The sequence below is a fragment of the Coenobita brevimanus genome, chromosome 84 (assembly GCF_032717465.1).
Source record: "Coenobita brevimanus isolate Jiangsu-jjx chromosome 84, ASM3271746v2, whole genome shotgun sequence".
Taxonomy (NCBI): domain Eukaryota; kingdom Metazoa; phylum Arthropoda; class Malacostraca; order Decapoda; family Coenobitidae; genus Coenobita; species Coenobita brevimanus.
Genome location: NC_137037.1, coordinates 4,135,130 through 4,141,770, shown reverse-complemented (window position 1 = coordinate 4,141,770; position 6,641 = coordinate 4,135,130). Strand labels below are relative to the sequence as shown.

Sequence of the window (6,641 nt, the reverse complement as noted above, 5' to 3'; positions counted from 1 at the left end):
GGCTTGTTAATTAAATTTGAATGACAAAATTATGCTGTCAAGAATTCTTAGTACGAAACTGTTATTAGTTTTAAAGTAAAATCTTAATTATTCAGCGAAAAATTTCCACGTACTGTACGTGCTAGCGTAATTTCAGTGCTAGTGAATAATACAGCCAAAAATTAGTAGTATGACCTTGTTAGTCAAAGCCAATCGTAGTTATATATACAACAGAGAATCAGTAGCATATTACTGGTAGTTTAATTTCAGTTTTAGAGGATTATACAGCCAAAATTTATACCACTATATTTTTGTGTAATTATAAGCTTTGCAAATTATACAGCACAATTCTGCAGCCAGTTAATTTCATGTGGAAAAAAAAAACGGCATGGAATTGTCTTAAAATTTATGCAAACAATCTTTAACATTAAATCTATAGTTATTTCCATTCCTCTTGAGTTTCACAGCTGTTATAATATCAACCGCTTCACCCTGATGACATAATTTTAATGTTATACTTGCTGCTGCCAGACGAGTTTATTCTGCTTAAAAGAACACCCAATAAAAGAGTTTTATGAAGGTTGTATCTGACACCTTCAGTTAGAAAAGTTCTAAGCTGTTTATAACTGTGAGGAGATAGCAAGAATAAATGTATAAATATGTCATGGAACTGAAGAGGTTAAATGGATGAAATTGTACGTGTAATTAGCCTCCATGGCGGCCATCGCCCTAACCTAATATAACAACTTTCACTTATTTCTGTGTCTGCCACAGGTAAGGCAGCGGCGGTCCACACGGAACCAATTACGGTAAAGTGTTGTGAAAATTGTTGCAGGTAAATACTGTAACTTAGTAGGCGTAATGACTCTCTCTCTCTCTCTCTCTCTCTCTCTCTCTCTCTCTCATTACATCTTGCACTCTCATACTGGCTCTCACATTACATCTTACACACTCACACTTACTGGTTCTCACATTACATCTTACACACTCACACTTACTGGTTCTCACATTACATCTTACACACTCACACTTACTGGTTCGTACATTACATCCTACACACTCACACTTACTGGTTCTCACATTACATCTTACACACTCACACTTACTGGTTCTCACATTACATCTTACACACTCACACTTACTGGTTCTCACATCTTGCACACTCACTCTTACTGGCTCTCACGTTATTATGCAGACTCACACTTCATGGCTATCACTTACATCGTACACACACTCTTACTGACTCACATTACATCTTACACACTCACACTTGCTGGTTCTCACATTACATCTTACACACTCACACTCACGTCATATCTTGCAGACTCAGTCTTCATGGCTGTCACATCTTGCACACTCACTCTTACTGGCTCTCACGTTATTATACAGACTCACGCTTCATGACTCTCACATCGTACACACACTCTTACTGACTCACATTACATCTTGCACACTCACTCTTATTGGCTTTCACAATATATCTTTCACACTCACTCTTACTGTCTCTCAGATTACATCATGCACACTCACTCCCTCATATAGGCAGTTTTACCTTTGTGAGAGTATAATTTTGGGAGCAAGGCGGGAAAAGAACAGAAATAGAGTCGTGATAATGTTAATGATGACGCCGGTTGTGTGGAGAGTAGGTAGGAACCAGAGAGAGAGAGAGAGAGAGAGAGAGAGAGAGCGGGGTCGGAGGAGAGGACTACGTGTAGCGGCTGTGAGGCTATTAATCCAGGTCAGCAGGAAGGTTCCCAAAGGCAGCCATAAATCCACACCATCACCATCACGGATTTAACATCATTACTCTCACTATTGTGAGAATATATCCTGTGTTTACCTAGACAGGTGTTGTGAGGTAAATCTCTCCTCTCTCTCTCTCTCTACGTGTGTTTATTTGTGTCTTCATCCTTGCACCGTCTGTCACTCCCTCCCTCTCTCCTGTCTCACATCTTCCCGCTCTTCTCTTCAAATTCCTCTGCCTATGAGTCGTTGGGGTTGTGATGAAGCTGGACGGCCTGGCCATCCATCATGTCAAGCTGGCCACAACCTGCCTTGTATATGTCAGGCTTAGGGTAGGGTGATGTGTGTGTGTGTGTGTTTCGTTGCACAACTCTCTCCTTACGTGTAATTTTCTCTTCACCTCTCCATTTCCTGTGTCCCTTTTAACCCTTCCTCCACTTTTCATCTTTACCCATTCCCCTTTCCCCATCCCGACATATCCAACACTTCCTGCCCACCACCTCTACCCCTTCCCTTAAGTTTCTCGTATCCACTTCACCTACCCTTTATTCCGCCTCTTTCCTGTTTCCCTTCACTCCCTTCCTTTCCTCTGTCCCTCGTACCCCCTTCCCGTTGTCTCCCTTTCGTCTCCTTTCCCTTTTCTCCCTTTGTTCCCTAGACCCCCAGGTGGTAAAGAAGCCCCTCGCTCCATGTCATAGTGGCGTGGCTGCTGATGAACTTCAAGGAAAAAAGAATTCATCACTCGATATTGTTACGTAACTGCGTTGGCGGTGTGTGAAGCTTTATGATTTTGAAATAAAAACTATGCCTGTAATTACGGCTGCCACTGCCTATACTTGCCCCGTAATTTGTGTTGAAGGCAGTCACAAAAATTGTAGTTCAAATGGTTCATAGCTTCATTTTACCAGACAGGACGTAGATCTGTTATTATTGGCTGTTAGGACTTTATACTTTTCCTATTCCTCCTCTTTTAACCCTTCCCCATCCGTCACCTGTCATTTGTGCACCCTCCTTCACCTTTTCCCCATCTCCCTTTTCATCTCCTTTTCCTCCTTTCCCCCTCCATCACCTTTTCCTAACTTTGTTTCCTCTTCCTCCCCTACTCATCCATAGTCTTTCTTCCTCCTCCTTTCCCCTTCCATTACCTTTTCTTCCTCTCCTCTTTCATCAGTTTTTCCTTACTCCCTCTCCATCACCTCTTCTCCCTCTCTCACTGTATCACTTTTTTCCCCTGCCCTCCATCATAGTTTCCTTATTTCCCCACCATCTCCTCTTCCTCTCCTTCCTCTCCACCACCTTTTCCTTCCCCCAGTCTCCGCCACCTCTTCCTCCTCTCTCACCCTGCGTGACCCTTGCCTTCAATCCCTTGTTCACTCAGCCGTACAGTTGGGAACCTGGATATAAATTTGACTGTTGCAAGGCATCCAGGGAAGGACTGAACGTAGCAAACTTCGTCATCATCATTAATTATCGTCTGCAAGCATTGGGCATTAATCTAGCCCTTCTTGTCCTTCTGCCTTCTCTACCCTCACCCAACGCCACACTGATGTATATAAGAGGTCAGTAGTTGCTGAATATAAAAACCTGGCGATCTCACCAAATTAACAGTGATAACCAAAAGTGTTGGAAGTGTTTGGATATCACATTGTTAATCTGGAACGCAGGGAGTACTGACCGCGGCTGTGTCTGATCCGCACTCACAATAGCCAGAGTGAGGTATCGTCTTGGTCAGCGTGTGTGCTTCTCTCTCTCTCTCTTTCTCTCGTTTGTGTGTGTGTGAACAAAATAAACAGTCTTCATCTGATTTGGACGTAACTTAGTGGAAGGGTTGAGGGTCTTCGCTGGGGTTGACCTTATGTTTCTTGAGAACATTAGGTCAAAGGTCAAGGTCAGATGTAAGGTTCAGCTTAAGTAGTTTTGATTCTATTTCAATCAGACTTGATGGAAGAGTTGTGAGAAAATCAAATGAAGAAGTGACTGACAGCAATCAGTCATAAGGTCAAGGTCATAGGGCAAGATCACAGGCCTAACACAGTAGATCACTTTTGATTCGATGTGAACCAGATTTGGTAGAAGTGTTGAGGGTCAGGCAAGAATGAATATTTTGATTTTGAAAATAATCGGTCACGGAAGACCAAAGTGTAGGACGTGGGTGTTGCACTCAGAGTGATCATTATTATTATTATTATTATTATTATTATTATTGTTATGTGGTAGGTGGGGGCACTCACCGTTCACTCACTTGATGTAGTGCTGCTCTCAGGTGTCTCCCCTTTCCTCTTCTCCATCCTTCTTTCCTTCCATCCTCTTCTGTCTTTCTTTCCTTCGTTCTTTCCTCGTCCTTCTGCCTGCGGGTGACTTTACACTCCCTCTTCTGTCTTTCGTTCCTTCATTCTTTCCTCTTCCTTCTGCCTGTGGGTGACTCAACACTGAGTGACAAGCCAAATGGTTTCCTGTTGGAAACCATTTACTACGCTGGGTGGTAATCATATAACCAAATTATGGTGGTTGGTGGTTTAGTGGGTAATTTTGCGCTCCAATCGGATTGAGCCGGTGAAAGTTTATATCCAGGGGGTGGATGGGGTTTATTGCTCATGTGATGCCACTCAGGGATGAGTGAGGCTGATCACTTTCATCTTAAATGTCAGGACCATCTTGCCTAGCCCCGGACTCCAACACTCCTTATGGGGCGAAGTAGGATTGAATGATGGATGGATTATTATTATTATTATTATTATTATTTATTGTTATTATTCCATACCACGTTGAATACACCGCTTCCCGTGCGATCAGCGAAGTTAAGCAACGTTGGGTCTGGTTAGTACTTGGATGGGTGACCGCCTGGGAACACCAGATGCTGTTGGCTCGTTCTCCCTACGTGTCAAGTGGGGTTGGTGGAGGATTAGTGCCCCTCCCTGTAAAACAATTACCTCTAAGGCCTTGGCCACCCCGTTTGGGATACATGGCGTCTGGCAATGAATGAATTATTATTATTATTTTTATTATTTTTATTATTATCGTTGTTGTTAATTTTATTATTATTAATTATTAATATTATCATCATCATCATTATCATCATTATTATTGATGAGGATGATGATAATGGTGACGGTGTTGGCGGTGATGGTGATGGGCAGTGTTGATCCCATAAAGCTGGCGTGTGCAGGCAGTCCGCGGTCAGGCCCGGAATTTGTTGGTATATTATAGGCAGCTACCAAACCCGGATATTTACTGCCTTAATGTCTGCAGGAATTTGACATTATTTTGTAAGCCAAATCCCATTCCATTCTTTTCTGAATATTTATGTTTAGCGATAGATGATGATGCATGTTGGTGTGCATTTCTGAATTGCGTTGTTAAGTTTTAACACCGAAATTTCAAACCAGGCGTATGTTGTAAAAATATTTATTAAGATTATAACCAGCTGTTTGAAGTATAGTTATTCCATTATACCTGTTATGCTTCACAGGTGTTTAGTTGTATTTTTTGCATTTCATGGTGCAGTCCAGTTTACAACTTTATAATTTTGAGGAAGAGGTAAATCTTGTGTATATTAGTTCTAGATACATTTATAGTTTTTGTACCCCACGGGTCTGCTGCCAAATCCGCCATCAAGCATTACAGGTTGTGAACGCTGTCTCTAAGTGACTGGCCATCTTGGGTTGTGTTCTGTTAAAGGCACAGTAAGTTTTTGGTAAAGGCAAAGCCGCCTTCCTGGCACAACGTACCTACATTGTTGATGCCCTGGGACCACCTTTGTTTGTGCAGCTTTATACACGCAGCAGGTCTGTGGTATAGATCCACCTAATTGAATTTGGAGGTGCTAGTTGTGTCCCCCCTCCCTTCCTTGCTACGTATCACGGCTTGTGGGTGTTGTATCTGAGTAACCGAGCCACATTTGGTTAGGCAGATTTACATATGTTAGTCCTGTGGTAAAAGCCATTCTCCAAACATTACACCATCTTGTTCATCGTCGTGCTTCTCCGTATATATTCTCATTCGTCGTTTATGTATTAACTCAGAGGTGTGAAACCGTTTCCTTCTTTGAGAAAATAAGTGTATTACTTGTTCCTCATCCGACTGTGACCAAAGTTGACCACATTGGTGGTGTCAACCTCTTCAGCCCGAGGATGCCATTTTTATTAGTTTTACCGCCCTTGATGATTTTACATACCTTAGTATTGACTTTTGGGAGCTGAATAAAATATATGGTACCATTAGGAATGTACTGTATTAATATGTGATCGTGCTGAAGGAAATATTGCGTCCACGGCGCATAAATTGGTGGTGTCTGGGGGGCGATGACTGCCTCTTATTTGGTTTACCTGTACCAATATTCGACGGGAAATATGATGAATCGGACGCAGGTGAAACAGTGTGGGGATGGGGTAGGGGTTCATGGTGGTGGTGTGGGGTAAGAGTGATGGTGGTGGTGTGGGGTAAGAGTGATGGTGGTGGTGTGGGGTAAGAGTGATGGTGGTGGTGTGGGGTAAGAGTGATGGTGGTGGTGTGGGGTAAGAGTGATGGTGGTGGTGTGTGGGTAAGAGTGATGGTGGTAGTGTGGGGTAAGAGTGATGGTGGTGGTGTGGGGTAAGAGTGATGGTGGTGGTGTGTGGGTAAGAGTGATGGTGGTGGTGTGGGTAAAAGTGATGGTGGTGGTGTGAGGTAAGAGTGATGGTGGTGGTGTGGGGAAAGGGTGATGGTGGTGGTGTGGGGGTAAGAGTGATGGTGGTGGTGTGGGTAAAAGTGATGGTGGTGGTGTGAGGTAAGAGTGATGGTGGTGGTTTGGGGTAAGGGTGATGGTGGTGGTTTGGGGTAAGGGTGATGGTGGTGGTGTGTGGGTAAGAGTGATGGTGGTGGTGTGTGGGTAAGAGTGATGGTGGTGGTGTGGGTAAAAGTGATGGTGGTGGTGTGAGGTA

The 6,641-nt window shown here is 43.3% G+C and overlaps 1 pseudogene; it reads left to right on the top strand.

Moving 5' to 3' along the window:
- Positions 1-4,468: 4,468 nt before the first annotated feature.
- LOC145410300 (5S ribosomal RNA) lies at positions 4,469-4,588 on the top strand (annotated as a pseudogene).
- The last annotated feature ends 2,053 nt before the right edge of the window (positions 4,589-6,641 follow it).